Source organism: Callospermophilus lateralis, chromosome 7, assembly GCF_048772815.1.
Source record: "Callospermophilus lateralis isolate mCalLat2 chromosome 7, mCalLat2.hap1, whole genome shotgun sequence".
NCBI lineage: Eukaryota > Metazoa > Chordata > Mammalia > Rodentia > Sciuridae > Callospermophilus > Callospermophilus lateralis.
The window spans coordinates 9,074,413-9,089,893 of record NC_135311.1 but is presented as its reverse complement, the minus strand read 5'-3'; the positions used below and the strand labels follow the sequence as shown (position 1 = coordinate 9,089,893).

General features: G+C 39.2%; 1 pseudogene; it reads right to left on the bottom strand.

Moving 5' to 3' along the window:
- Positions 1–8,334: 8,334 nt before the first annotated feature.
- Positions 8,335–8,663, bottom strand: LOC143403525 (thioredoxin pseudogene; annotated as a pseudogene).
- Positions 8,664–15,481: the final 6,818 nt, after the last annotated feature.

Genomic DNA, 15,481 nt, shown 5'->3' with positions numbered 1-15,481 from the left:
TTGGGATAAAGACCTCAGAGAAGAGAAAGAGGGAATGAGACCATGCCACCCTAGGAGGAGACATCAGACCTAGGAAATATCCTGTCATTGCCCTTGACAACTTCAACCACAGCACCTCCTCCTTGTTAGGATATATTGTTACTGTTCCTGACAGCTTCAACCACAGGAGCTCTTCCTTAACTACCCCACCATAGCGTTAGATTAGGTAGAGGGGAGTGATAGGAAAGATAGTAGGATGAAACTGACATTATTACTGTATGTATATATGTGACTGCATGACCAATATGATTCTGCAACGTGCACACTCAGAAAAATGAGAAATTGTATCCCTTCTATGTATGATATATCAAAGTGCATAAATGCATTCTCCTGTCATGTATAACAATGGCTGGCAATAGCAACAGCAATGGCTGACCACCAAACCTACTTTACCTGACACTTGCCAAACCACAAAGTTGGACCCATTCTCTTAATTACATAAACAAAGGATTAAACTACACACTTCTGATTGGCTTATTAAACTCCGATATTGAAGAGCTTGATTGGTACCTGATAGTATCCCTCACCCCTAAGATGGGCAATCAAATACGCTTTTAAAACCTCTAGACAACAGACACACATTGGCAGCCCTCTCTTGGGACCCTGCCCCTCTGGAAGCTCTGGCCTTCTTCCTAATCTACTCAGTGGTGTGGAAACATAGTGCCATCTTGATAATTAAGCAAAGTTACTTGTGCAAATACTTAAAATGGTCATTAGGACACATAAAATACTCAACTTTTCATCACTCTAATAAATTCTGTCACTTTGCTCTCACTTTTGTGCCAATGGATTTTATTTTTCAAATTCATGAGACAAAGAGCCCTCTCATCCATACTCCATGTTAACGTTTATGGAAATGCAGAAAAAAAGAGCTCTTGTTCCTACTGTCTGTGCTCTTGATTAGTGGACAAGCTACCTTTCAACACTGGGCACCTCTCAGCCAGTTAAAAGTGACTAGCATGGCTGTCAGTCTTAAGACTCAAGTGACAGGCTTGCTGGGCAGGAGAGGCTGATTTTCCTTAATTTCGGGGTTGGGAACATCAGTTCTGACTTGCTTCAGTTCCTTTCTACAGGAGAGAATCGGTGCATGGAACTGTGGAAGGCTTGAGATAATTGAAGAGAGCAGGCTGGTGTGACTCCCCCAGTGATGCACACAGGTCTCATATCCTGAGTCTGACCTTGAAAGCCCTCGGGGGTACAAACAGCAACCACTGTCTGTGTTTTGTTCTCCGACTGACTTGGCCTGATGGCGAAGGGCAGCCTTCCCAGATAGTCTTGGATCCCGAGATGAAGTCTTAGTCTGATTTAAGGTCTTTGGGAAAGAGGCTCCCCATTAATCTGCACAGCATAAACCAAGGAGTATTTTTCCTGCTCTGCAAAAATGCTTCTTCCCACGTACACCCTGGTGCTCAGGCTACTCCCAACAACCCTTTATGTCCTCCTGACCCTCAGTTCTCTCACCTTCTATCAAGTGCCTAAATAAAGTCTCCAGGGACTCCTAGGTTTTCAAGTACTTTCTGGGACCCAACCCCCAAATCTTTCCCTGGTGATCCTCTCAAACAGGAACCCATTGTAAGAGATTACCAAGATAGAGCTCCCCTAGTTTCAAAATTAGACTGCCTTCCTTAGATAGTCACAAGACACCCTTTATTCTGTATCCCCCTTAATTCTGCAGGAAAAGGGGGATACAGAACACTATCAGGCTTGCCTCCTTGTTCAAACTGAGGAAGACAACAAGAGGCCATGGTCCTATGAGTAAAAGGACCCCCAAGAGACAAAAGGAACATGTAAGACAAGTTTTAAAAGCACAGCCAGCTGGCAAATGCCCTCCCTTAACTCAAATAATTATCAAAAATAATAAGTTACTATCTTCCATTCTGAGTGAGGTCCAGTTTTCCCTCTGAAAGTTCTTTCTTTCTTTCTTTTTTTTTTTTTTTTTTGAACTGGTGGTGGGCTCAAGACACCCCAGAAATAAGCAGGTTTCAATTAGAAAATTATCCAGTTCACCAGAGAGAGTTTCAGATTCACTCACACTGGTAAAAGTGGACAGTCCAATAGGCCACCATCTCTCTTCATGGTCGCCCAGGAGAAAGAACCCGTTGCTATGCAGTAACTGCTGCTGTACGTGGCTGGCTACTGTGCAGGAGGAGAACCAGGGATGCTCTGGTTCATAGGAGACAGAGAACATTAGGGTCTCTCCCGCCCTTCCCTCTGTCTCATAGATAGGAAACTGGGTTTCCACCCCTCCACAATGTGTCAAAAGGAACTGTGCTAAATTTGACCCCCAAACCATGAGAAAAAAATGCCAAGGGTCTTTCTGCACCCAAGCCTGGTCTGATGACCAGCTGGGGGACAGAGAAAAGTGACCTCTGGAGGGAAACATAAACCATAACATACTGTTAGACTTGTTTTTACAAAAAAAAAAAAAAGGGAGAAAAAAATGGTCACAAGTGACCTGTGTATAAGCTTTTTGCCTCGTAGGCTCAGAACGCTGAGCTGCCTGTATGATATCCATAAACGTGAGCTGCATGAGCAAATTTTCATCATACAAATTTTAAGGACAAGTACTGGAGGGGGTTTCAAGATGGAAGAATAAAGATAGTCGCTTTCCTGGATGCTCTGTGGCGTGAAACCAAAAAAAACACAGGCAGCTTCTCAGCAAGGTGGGTGAAAAAAAAAAGTGGGAAGACTTTATTGAAATTTAAAACTGAACATTCAAAGTAGACCAGGGACTCTGAGATTGAATATAATAAATAAGGAAGAAATCCTCAGCACCACACCCACATTTTTAGGGGGCCCAAGGCAAGTCTGGGTGCAGAGAGCTTAGAGATCAAAGACAATGCCCAACTAAACTGAAAAGCGCGCTGCACAATATCCCTGTGCAGGAAAGAAGCCACATCTCTGAGGGACAGAGGTAAGCACCATTTTACAGCCACGGTGTGGGGAACAACAGCTGATTCCTGACGAAACCGAGTTTGGCCCAAAATACAGGCCTGGCAAACCCACGCTGCATGACATACAGTATGTCTAAGTGACCAGGAGAAAATCAAATGCAGAGAGGTTTTCACAGGGGAATACTGGCTGTGAAAACCCACCCGGCTCTCCCCTCCTCCCCCAATCCCACTGCTTGCTGGCCTGGCTGGGAGAGAGGTGCCTGGTCAGGATTTGACAAAGCAGGAGTGGGAGAGATTGAGATTGGAGACTAAACCTGAGACCAGTAAAAGTGGGTCCACACTGTATATTTTAGCGCTGTATATTTTTTGCATTTGTTGTTATTATTTGTCTCCCCCTACACAGTGAGGTATTGGAAAACTTCAGGGACACTGTCAGTCTACAGAGTAGAAACTCTGCTGTCTCAGACCCATTCTGTAAGTGGGAAGACACACAAACAACATGAAAAAGTAAGAGATCAAGTCACACCTAACCAATAAAGATACTTCAATAACAGAATCCATTGACATCAGAGTGGAAGAAATGTCAGAGAAGGAGTTTAGAATGTCCATGGCTAAACTGATCTGCAAGATAAAGGATGATGTAAGGAGTGAACTCATTGAGAAAATACAGGAAGTGAAAGATCACTTCAATAAAGAAGTAGAGATTCTGAAAAAACAATCAAGCAGAAGAAATCAATAAACCAAATTAAAAATTAAATGGAAAGCATCACCAACAGACTCGACCATTTGGAAGGTAAAACCTCAGGCAATGAAGACAAAATATATAATCTTGAAAATAAAGCTGACCATGGAGAAAAGATGTTAAGAGACCATGAACAGAACTTCCAAGAAATAAGGGATATCATGAAAAAAAAAACCAAACATAAGACTTATTGGGATAGACAACGGCTTGGAGACATAAATTGAAAAAAATGCAAAACCTTTTCAATGAAATAAAATCAGAAAATTTCCCAAACCTAACGAAATAGAAAACCAAATACAGGAGGCTCAAGGGACCCCAAATATACAAAATTACAACATATACACACCAATGCACATTATTATAAAAATGCTTAACATGGAGAATAAGGATAGAATTTTAAAGACTGCTGGAGGAAAACAACAGGTCATATTTAGAGGGAAGCCAATTTATTTCTCAGCTCATCTCTCCACCGAGAATCTCAAAGCTAGGAAGTTTTGGAATAATATATACCAAGCTCTGAAAGAAAATGGATGCCAGCCAAGAATACTATAACCAGAAAAAGTAAGCTTCAGAATTGATGATGAAATAAAAACCTTCCAAGATAAACAAAAGTTAAAAGAATTCACAAATAGAAAGCAGCACTGAAAAAACATATTCAGTAAAATATTTCATGAAGTAGAAATGAAAAGTAAAACAGAATATCAGAAAAGAGGGGAACTATATCAGAGGAATAGTCAATCAAAGGAGAAACTAATTCAAATTAAAAACCAGAAATCAAATGACAGAGAATAAAAATCATTTCTCAGTAATAACATTGAATGTAAATAGCCTAAACTCATCAATCAAAAGACACAGATTGGCAGACTGGGTTAAAATATAAAACCTAACAATATGCTATGGATCCAACCTAGGTTCCCTTCAACATATAAATGGATAAAGAAAATGTGGCATATATACACAATGGAATATTACTTAGCCATAAAGAAGAATGAAATTATGGCATTTGCTGGTAAATGGATGGAACTGGAGACTATCATGCTAAGTGAAATAAGCCAATCACGAAGAAACAAAGGCCAAATGTTCTCTTTGATACATGGATTTTAACACAATAAGAGCAGGGAAAGACAAAATTGAACTCATTCATTTGATTAGACAAAGAGAATGAAGGGAAGGGATGTGAGATGGGAATTAGGAATGAATCACACATAATTTCCCATGTTCATGTATAAATATACAACCAGTGTACCTTCACATCATGTCCAACCAAAAGAACGTAAAGTTATACTCCATTAGTAGGTATAATAGGTAAAAATACACTCTACTGTCATGTATATCTAAAAAGAACAAATAAAAAATAAATGAGATGGCTTTATACATCAGATAATGTCTGTTTCTGATCATTTGCACTGTTTCCTAAATGTATAAAAGGTTTAAGCTGGGAATATAGCTCAGTTGGCAGAGTGCTTGCCTTGTATGCACATGGCCCTGGGTTCAAGCCCTAGCACCACCAAATAAATAAATAAATAGGTTTAAGACTATTGTTTGATTTCTGCAAGTAATGTGATCTCAAATAGGGAATATAATACATAACTAAGTAAAGGTTTGGGTAAATTACACAATGCATTTAAATATTATAAAAGAGTTTTAGAATTTATGGATCTTCATAGAGGCTAAATAGATACCAAAAATACATTAGCACTATGACAGAAATTATGTTTCTTATTTCAAAGATACATTATGAGAACTAAATATGTTTTTGCTTTTGTAAATTACATTTTGTATTTTCCTTGCAAAACTTTATAACTGTTGCCTGTTAGAGTTTTGAGGAAGTACTAATTGTAACAGAACGACCTAAGTTGAGACCATAGGGAATCCCCTCCGGGACAGATAAAACACAGCACTGACTCCCAGCACTGATACTAACGTGAAGCCAACAAAGGGCTAACTGTAAATTACAGATATTCAAGTTGAAGCCCATTACTGCCGCTTCAAGAATGCAAATCTGGCCTGCTGGATGTTTAAAACCAGAACTTGCAGACCAAAGTCAAGGAAGTAAAAAAGTCCAGGAGAAAATAGCCAATATTTTGGCTTTTGCCCTTTTTCCCTGATGGATGGACTGAGGGCTGTTGTGCTTAATGATGCCGTGGACAAGGGAGCGCAGATCTCTCTCTGACATAGCGATTTCATCTTCTTGGAGAATGGATTCAGTAGTGGGGTTGCTGGATCATACAGTAGTGCTGTTTGTAATTTGGGGAGAAACCCTGAATTATTGTACACAATGGGTGTATTAACTTACATCACCACCAACGGTATACAGGGGTTCCCTCTTCTCACATCCTCTCCAACACTTGTTGCCTTTCACCTATTTCATATGCAACCATTCTCACAGGTGTGAGCTCTGTGTGGCTCTAATCTCTGTTCCCCTGATTATTAATGATTTGAACATATGCCCATTTCAAACCTATTGGCCATTTGTATGTGTTCTTTGGACAAATATCTATTCAGTGTCTTTGCCAATTTTTATTGAATTGTTTCTTTTACTGCTACCAAATTGAGTTCCTTATACAATGGATATTAAGCCTTTATGAGATACATCATTTGGAGAGATTTTCTCTCATTCTGTAGGTTACCTTTTGACTCTGTTTATTGTTTTCTGGCTACACAAAAAATTTTTTTAGTTCAGTGCAATCCTACTAGTCTATTTTTTGCTTTTGCTGCCTGTGATTTTGGAGTCATATCTAAAAAATTATTGCCAAAACCACTATCAAAATTCCCCCTGAGTTTCCTCCAGCAGTTTTACAGTTTCTGATTTTAATATTTGAGACTTTATTCTATTTTGAATTTTTTCTTCTTACCATGTGAGGTAAGTATTGAATTTGATTATTTTACTTGTGAATGCTCATTTTTCTCTAAACCATTTATTGAAGAGACCATCTTTTTCTAATTATGTGTTCCTGGTACCTTTATAAATCACCAGTTAATTTTCAATTCACAAGATTATTTCTGGAATCTTTATTCTGTTCTATTGTTCATATATCTGTTTTTAAGCTAATTCAATTATGTTTCAATTACTAGTACTATGGCTTAGTACTATGTTTTGAAATCAGGTAGGTTTATGTCTCCAATTTTGTTCTTTGCCCAAGAACAAATTCTGCCAAATCAATAGAATTTAATTCTAGCAGAATTGTTTTGCTACATTGCTTTGACTATTTGGGGTGTTTTGTGGATTTTAAAATTGGGTTTCTAATTTCTGGGAAAATCATATTGGTATATATATATATATTTGTACCAGGTATTGAACTCAGGTGCACTTGACCACTGAGCCAAATCCCCAGCCCTATTTTGTATTTTATTTAGAGACAGGGTTTCACTGTGTAGCTTAGCACCTTGCTGTTGCTGAGGCTGGCTTTGAACTCATCATCCTCCTGTCTCAGCCTCCTGGGCTGCTGGCTATTGGCAGTACTTTTGTACTTCACAATTTTCATTAATTTAAAAAATTACAGGCATGCGCCACTGTACCCGGCTACCATTGGAATTTTGATAGGGGAGGCATTGGATCTGAGGATCACTTTGGGTAGAGAGGACATTTTCAATATTTTAATTCTTCCAATTCATGATTATAGGATATCCTTCCATTTATTTGTATCTGTCTCAACTTGTTTCATCAATATTTTCAGTATACAAAATTTCAAATACTTGATTATATTTATTTAGAAGTATTTTATTTTATTATCCTTCATTATATGGGCGTGTTTTTATAGGGCTCCAGATGGATATAATTATAGCCATCTTGATTGCAACTGCCATCTTGCCCTCAGGTGACTCTGGCACTCATTTCAAACCCTATAAGATAAAGTTGTTAACATGCCTGTTAATTGATGGTTGACCTGTTAATAGTTTTTCAGAAATCCCAGGTACATTCCAGTTGGTCACAGGCTGTTAGCATACAAACCCTTTCTTTCTATCTTGCTCTGTTAAAGACACAACCATCTCTTTGTCCCTAATAAATTGCATTTTGTGCTATTCTAGATTTATCCATTTTGTTTTATTTGGTCTCTTAGTAACTTCTGCTTTTGGTGACCTCTGCTTATACATTGAACTCTCTTGAAAGATTTCTTAAATCTTTAAAGATTTCTTTTTCAGATAGTTCATTGTTAATACATGGAAATTATGTATGTTGAACTGTATGCTGCAACTTTACTGAATTTGCTCATTGTTTCTAATATGCATCCCCCACCCCCTTTTTTTTTTTTTTGGTGGAGTCTTTACAGTTTTCTACACTGAGGAGTCAATTTTTCTTTTTCCTTTGCCATTAGGATGTTTTTGATTTCTTTTTCTTGCTTAATTGCTCTGGCTGGGACCCCTAGGTTGAGAAAAATGATAAAAGTGGGCATCTTTGCCTTGTTCTTGATTTTTAGAGAAAAATCTTTCAACATTTTACCATTGAGTATGATATTAGCCCAAGCTTATGATGTATAGCCTATATAATATTAAGGTATATTCCCTCTATCATAATTTGTTGAGAGTTTATTTCTTTTTTTAAAAAAAATGGTAGAATGAATATTTTATTGGCAGTAGGATATATAATTTCTGTTCTTCATACTTTTCATAAATTTAAAAAATTACACGTTTTGAACAACTGATGGATGGTTATATTGTTCATAAATCACAGACAAATCCATTAATGGTGGCGTCAAGCTTTTCCTTATTAGCTCCAGAAAACTCACCTACCTTTTGACACTTTTAATCAAATGGAAAGTGGGTATGCATTTGACTTTATGCTCCTCAGTAATATCCTGACAGTTGTCTACAACTACTTTAAGGAACAACAAGTTGGAATACTTTTCAGAGAGGGAATGAAAGAGAGCCTTGATCATTTTGCAAGGGCCACATCACATAGCTGAAAAGTCAACTATTACTACAAGCTTGTCTCCTGCAGACTCCGAGATTTCCTGAAAAGCTTCCTGGTTGCTGATCTGCTTCACCATTTTGGCTGTTGGGGGTCTAATGAGTGACTGTTGCATCTGATGGAAACGGATCCAAGGCACCATGGGACAGAATTGGGAGGGGAGCTTGCAGCCTGCCTTATCTTTTTTCCTTTGTTAAAAAATTCGAACATTAAGCCTCTGTTTGCATCACTAATAAATAATTGACTTCCAAAAAAAGTTAAAAAAATCATGCATTAAAACTGTACATAATAGAGAGATTGAAAGTTTTTATTTTTTATCATAAAAGATGATGCTTTTCTACATCAATTGTGTGGTCAAATGGTCTCTGTCCTTTACTTTGTTAATGTGATTCATCAATTTATTACTTTGCTTATTTGAACATCTTTGCATTCCAAGGATAAATCCCACTTGCTCATGGCAAATGATCCTCTCACTGGGATGTTGAATTTTAGTCACTAGCATTTTGTTGAGAATTTTCAGATCTGTGTTTATCAGGGATTTTGGACTGTAATTTCCCTTCCTTGTAGTGCACTGATCTGACTTTGGTGTCAGGGTAATGCTGACTTTTTATAATTAATATATAAAAATTCTCTCCTCTTCAGTATTTTGGAAGAATTTGAAAAAGACTGATATCAATTCTTCTTTAAATGTCCGGTAGAATTCAGCCCTAAAGCCATCAGGTCCTGAGCTTTTCTTTGATGGAAGATTCTACAATTATTACTAAGTCAGTCTCCTGACTTATGATTGGTCTGTGCAGAGTTTCATCATGATTCCATCTTGAAAGGTGGTGTATTTGTAGGAGTCTATTCATTTCTTGAAAGTTATCTAACTTGTTGGTATACAATTGTTTAGTCTCATGATTCTTTGTATTTTGTGGTATGCATTGTAATGTCTCCTTTTTCTGATTTTACTTATTCAAGTCTTTTCTTATTTTTAAGTTTGTCCAGCTAAAAGTTGGCTTTTTTTTTTTTTCTTTTTTCTTTTTTTGGTCAGCTAGTTTTTAGGTCTCTGTTTCTTTGGGTCAGTTATTGAAAACCATTGTGTTCTTTGGGTGTTATTTTGTTACTTGCTTTTTCCTGTTTCTTCTTGCCTTTCCTTCTCTGTGGTGTGCTCACTGATGGAACCCTCAACTCTTCCAGACTTTATGGACTGGTTTCAGTGGTGAGTGTGAAGGCACCGGCTGAGTGGCATCGGTAGTTCTGGCTCCAAAGGGGACACACATGCTAACCTCCATGCATTTTCTCAGCTGAGTTTGATGCAGAGCAAAGATTACAGGTGTAGCCAATAATGTGGAGTCTTCAGAGGCACCGAGCACTTGGGATCTTCAGTAGTGGAGGTATCTGTGGTCCTTCTAATATCCTTTTCCCCTACCTGGTTAATCATGGCGGAGAGGAGCCCTCTTGAGTTTCAGATCCAGCTTGAGTGGTGCCAGAGACTGATGTGCCATGCCCATGCATCAGACACGGGCATGGATGTGTGTGGAAGGACGTGAAGAGGGGAAGCCAAGAAGAAAAAGCCAAGCTTGCTTCCTAACCACTCATTCTTCACGGTAACTAATTCAGCTCCATGAGAGTAAGAAACAAACTTCACTGAGAATGGCGTTAACCTTCTGAATAGCCTAACTGCCTGTTAAATGCCTCACTACCTCTCAGCCCTAATGTACTGGGGACAAACATTAACATGAGCTTGGAAAGGACAAATTATATCCACATCATAGACTTTTCAATTTCTCTTTTTTCTTTCTTGTTTTAATTTTAAAAAAAATTAATTGCCTATTTATTTTGAAGGTGAAGGCTGATATTTCTTAGTCTGCCATCTTGCTGATGTTACTCTGTCCTGTGCTTCTGTGTCCTTCAAAAGCCATTTTGCATTTGTTTCTTCTAAGCCCTAGAAATACCTTCAGCTCAGGACCGAGTCTTATGGTGATTCCTTATTTGGGGCTTCCCAGAAACACACCCATGAACGTGGGTCCTGGGTTTTGCTATTGAGGGAGAAAATTTCTGTTTCCCCCAGAGCTCATACAAACACAAATTTCTTGTTACCTGTCTAAGCTGGTGGGTGGCTTTCCCCCGCCACCAACTCCTCATTTGGAATCTAGACTTTATGCTGGTGGTTTAGTTTCAAGAGTCTGCCTTTTGAAAGCCCAAATTTTTATCCCTTAGTTCCACATAGACATACGTGTCTATGTAAATTACCTAGTATAGAGTTTCCTCTGTCATACCTCCTTCCGGGGCTGGGGGGCTCTAATGCCATTTTAAATATTTAACTTTTAATTCTTACTTCCTGTTTTGTCTGTAATGGGGAAATTTCCTTCTTCCTTGCATGTTTAGGTGTGCACTTAAAGTTAGATGCTATTTATTCACCACTCACAAGCATTTAAAATGGGAGGATTTGCAGGATTTTTAGTCTACCGCAATTTCCCAGAACCAATATTCCCACTTCTTGTTTTCCCAGTGGGGATGTGGCTCATTTTGGCTTTTTTCCCATCTTTTAATGAGACTTTGAAAGTAAGGAGATTTAAATGTCAGTCCTTATTTATCCAGCTTGGATCACAGAATAGTTATTGTAATGGAAAATAGACATTTATATTTAACATAATAATAAATCCTAAAAATATTCCTGCCTGAAAACAGAGGCTTTCTGAAAATATTGGCAACCTTTAATATTATCTGTAATCATAGGCTTCTATGGTTCTTTGATCGTCTTTCTCTTTTTTTTTTTTTTTTTTTTTAACTTTTTTTAGTTGTCAATGCACCTTTATTTTGCTTATTTATATGTGGTGCTGAGGATTGAAACTGGTGCCTCACACATGCTAGGCAAGTGCTCTACCCCAGCCCCTGTTTTCTTTCTCTTGTAACCAGCAGTAATCTCTAGCAGTATTGTATCCATCAATTCAAAATCATATTTTAAAACTTCTTATTTTTAGTCTCCAATGTATCTGATGCCACATGGAAGGGAAGCTTTAATTAATTAGAAATAATTGGAAGGAAATTCTAACTTTGGCTACACATGGATGTTGAAATTGTTAGAAGGGAGCTCTAGAAGGGATCCTTCCTTTGCTCTCTCCTTGCTCCTTGCTCGGCTCAGGGTTCCTTGCCCCGTGGGGCAATTTATAATTTTGCCACGTACATTATTATGCATCATCCTCTTGAATGGGTCTGTAGTAGGTGGCTGCTTTCCTGGAGGGTGAAGGTTTCCTGTAGGTCATAGACAAAGCTGCCACCAGGCAGCAGCAGGCTGAGTTTGAGCATGATGCTTAAAGAGAGGAGGAAAGAAGCTAAAGGTGAGACAAATACCTGAGAAAGTGGTCAGAGAGAGCTCCGCAGAATTTGTATAACAAAACTGCAATTCATGTGGCAGGAAGTCTAGAATGTGTTCTAAGGGGAATCTCAGGATTTAAGAACAATTGGTGTGTGGGGGAGGGACCTCTATCAAGAAAAGAAGATCAGGCCTCCCTTAAAAAAACAAATAGTAAATTCATAACTCAGTAAAATCCAGGTCTAGGAATCTGGGCATGTGCCTGAATTCTGGCTTTCCTCTCACACCCCACATCCAATCAGCCACCTAGTCCTACAGATTTTGATTCTCTGGCATTTCTTGTATTTATCCTCCCCATGTATCAGTGGTCACCCAACTATTCTATTTCTCTCTAGTTGTTTCTCTCCAGTCCACAACATACCCAGTTGTTAAAATCCAAAATAATCTTGCTGTGATCACAGTTAAAAGGTTCCTATTAGTCTCAGAATAGTTAGGAGTTCACGGAACTTCCTACCTACATCTCCCCTCCAGGGAGAACTAAATTGAGAATGAAGTCGGATTGGAACCAAACTATGAGCCTTACTAGACCATGCGAGACTGGATCATGAGCTTTGGATCTGAGCCAAATGGAGGGTTTCTACTTTTCTCAATAGACTTTGGGGCTCATTTGTTAAGACAGTTGTGGCCAACCCGCAAGCAGAGGGAGCAGGCTTCTCTGACGGCTCCTTGAAATTCCACATGGGAAATGAGTATGGAAGATTACTCTCTGCTTGGGGACAAAGAAGATGGAGCAAGAAACTGTGAGCTGGTGTCTTCACCCCAACTCATCAATCAGATGGGCCTCTTCTCTCATGCAGAAGAGAAAGGAGTAGGGACGGGGGAGCATTGGTAAAAGGACACCCGACACTCTTACTGTTCTTTTCTGGGAAATGCAGTGGATGCCTGCTCCACCCTGCGGAAATATGAGGGTTCTCACTGGATTTTCAGCATGTTTGCAAGGTGTGCCCTCATTTTTCCCCTGATCACCTTTGGGATTTGTCTCCTTGTACAGATGCATCTGCCAATCTCAAGTAACCGTGGTTCCCTGAGAAGCCCACAATGGTCCCTGTCACTTATTTTGCTTTTGCCGCTTTCTAGGCCTGGAAGCTCTCCCTCCTCCCAAGTCTTAATTGTCTGATTAAAACCTACCCATCCCTCAATATCCATTTCTTTTTTTTTAATGTAATTTAATTTTTAATGTCAATTTCTTTTGAAAGCCTTTATTTCTCCACCCCTTAACCTCCACCGTGTCTATTCACATCCCGTATAGAGGCCCCCACGGGGTATGACGCATGAATGCGTCATCTACCAATGTTAGTCTTCTTTTGCTAAGCTGGGATTCTTAGAAGTTTGGGGACCGTGATATCTTTTTATCTGTGTGCCTGTGGTGCATCAGCAGAGTGCCCAGAAAGCAGAGAGCATTGAAGAGAACTTGATAAAACAGATGAATGTATGAAGGCAGGCCTCAGTCGGTGATGCCATGCTTCCTCTCTTGGAAATCCTACCTTTGTGAATCAGGAAGGAGTTTTAACAGAACATGTTAGAAGATTAAGCAGAAAACCTCAGGGGAAACCGATACTGAAAGCCAAAAATACAATCTGGATCTTGGTTCTTGACTTCTTTGACCACAGTACAACTGACACTTTCCTGCTTGCCAGGAAGACACCCACAGGAAACTGTGGTGGGTGCCTCTTCAAGGGCTGCTACAGTCAATGACCCATGGACTGCAGTTACCCTTAGTCATCAGCCTTCGTTTCTTCTGGAAAACCCACACAGGTATCATTAAAACAGAAAGTAGAGAGGCTGCAACTGAATTTTCTTTGATCCCCTAGAGGTCCCCCCCCCCCCCCCCCACCATCCGCTGTCCCCATGGAGTGCCACCCACCACCCACTGCCGGAGGCATCTTCTCCCACAGAGGGAGGGCTGCTTCCTGTGGCAGATGCTTCTGTAATGTCTTCCAAGAATCACGATATCTTCCTGCCCCTGCCTCTCCTCAGACGCCAAAACTGGACTCCCCTTTATTCTCCACCCGGAGAGTAGCAATGCCTTTTTGAACCAGCATATCTTCTACACTATTGAAGGAACTGATACTCTTCATAAAAAAATTCATAAAAAATTCACATAAACCTATAAAAGACACAGAAACTCTGTAAAACTCCAGTCGATACAGAAATCATTACCTGAAAGCACAAGTTTATTCTTGCCATTCTCTAATTTCTTGGAGTAAATATGCAAATGCAAGTTTTTTTTTGGAACTAGATCTCTAGGGCATGTCCTTCTCCCTCTCTGCCAGAGAGGGAATGACTGATAGCTTCCAGCTCTTCTTCCGCAGTTCAAATTCCCTATCGTGTATTTGGTCTGTTCCGGGTCTCCAATGTAGCTCTATAAATTAATGAATGACACTGTAGAGGATCTTCTAGGAACGGGACTCAGTCTGCCTGAATAACATCTAGAAAGTGTCTATGGAGATAATGTCTAGATTTCTTCTGGCGAATTCTGCTCTAGGAGTTCTCCAAACAACAGTATCACCTTTATTGTACCTCCAGAAGTATATATTTATTTATAACTTTGGGCATGACATTCTTAGGTCAAGTCTCATTCAACAAAGACACATAATGTTGTTCCAGGTAATTAAAATTACTGTGACCACTACAACCACAACTATGATAATCAGGATTATGACTACTCTATTGCCATTTATGCAGCACTTATACTATGGTAAGGGATATAAATATATATACAACATGACATTTAATTCTGTTATAGTGGCCCTCAAACCCCAAGTTCAACTACAGATATCTAGGGTTCTCTGAAGTTAACTGCACCATTTTTCAACTTTAACTGTAACTATCCCAGTAATCAACCTCTTCAGTTGGGAAATGTGATTTGCTTGGCCCTGATGTATAGTTCCTGAAGATGCTATTTGTTTCTGTCTCAACCCTAATGTGCCCCAACTTGGCATTGTTAATTTGTATCGTATTCAAGACATTGAAAGACTGTTTCTCTGCACCTGTATTCTTCTGTATGTCCCCAAGGTGGAATCTCCAAGTTAAGGATCTACCTAGTGGATCTAAGGGGCTTTTTTTTTTTCATTTTTCTAATGCTGATTCCCTCAATATCTGTGACTCCAATATGTTGGTAGCTAAATGTCTTTGCACAAGAAGTATTGTTTTCTCTCACTTTAGCCAATTTCTCCATACAAAATGTCATTTCTACCACTTATAACCTTAATCATTAAGTTGCTTTTCCCCCCGAGGAACTGTTAAGTTTCTAGTCTCTGGTTGTGGTTCTAAGTTTGCATCCAATTTTGGGTATGCTTTTAAGCTATTTCTATACACCTATAAATGTCTACTGGCTGTCTACCAGCTGACAATACTCAGAGGGCTTGCTGTCACCCTTGTTTCCTACCATCTCACTACAATAGCCTTGGTCTCTGACTCATTGGTCTCTTCTTTACCTGCAACACTCCTTTTAGAACCAACCATGAATTCTACCTCATACCACTTTGTAATGCCTAAGGAAATATAAATTCTCAACTGAAGTGGCCACATTTTTATGA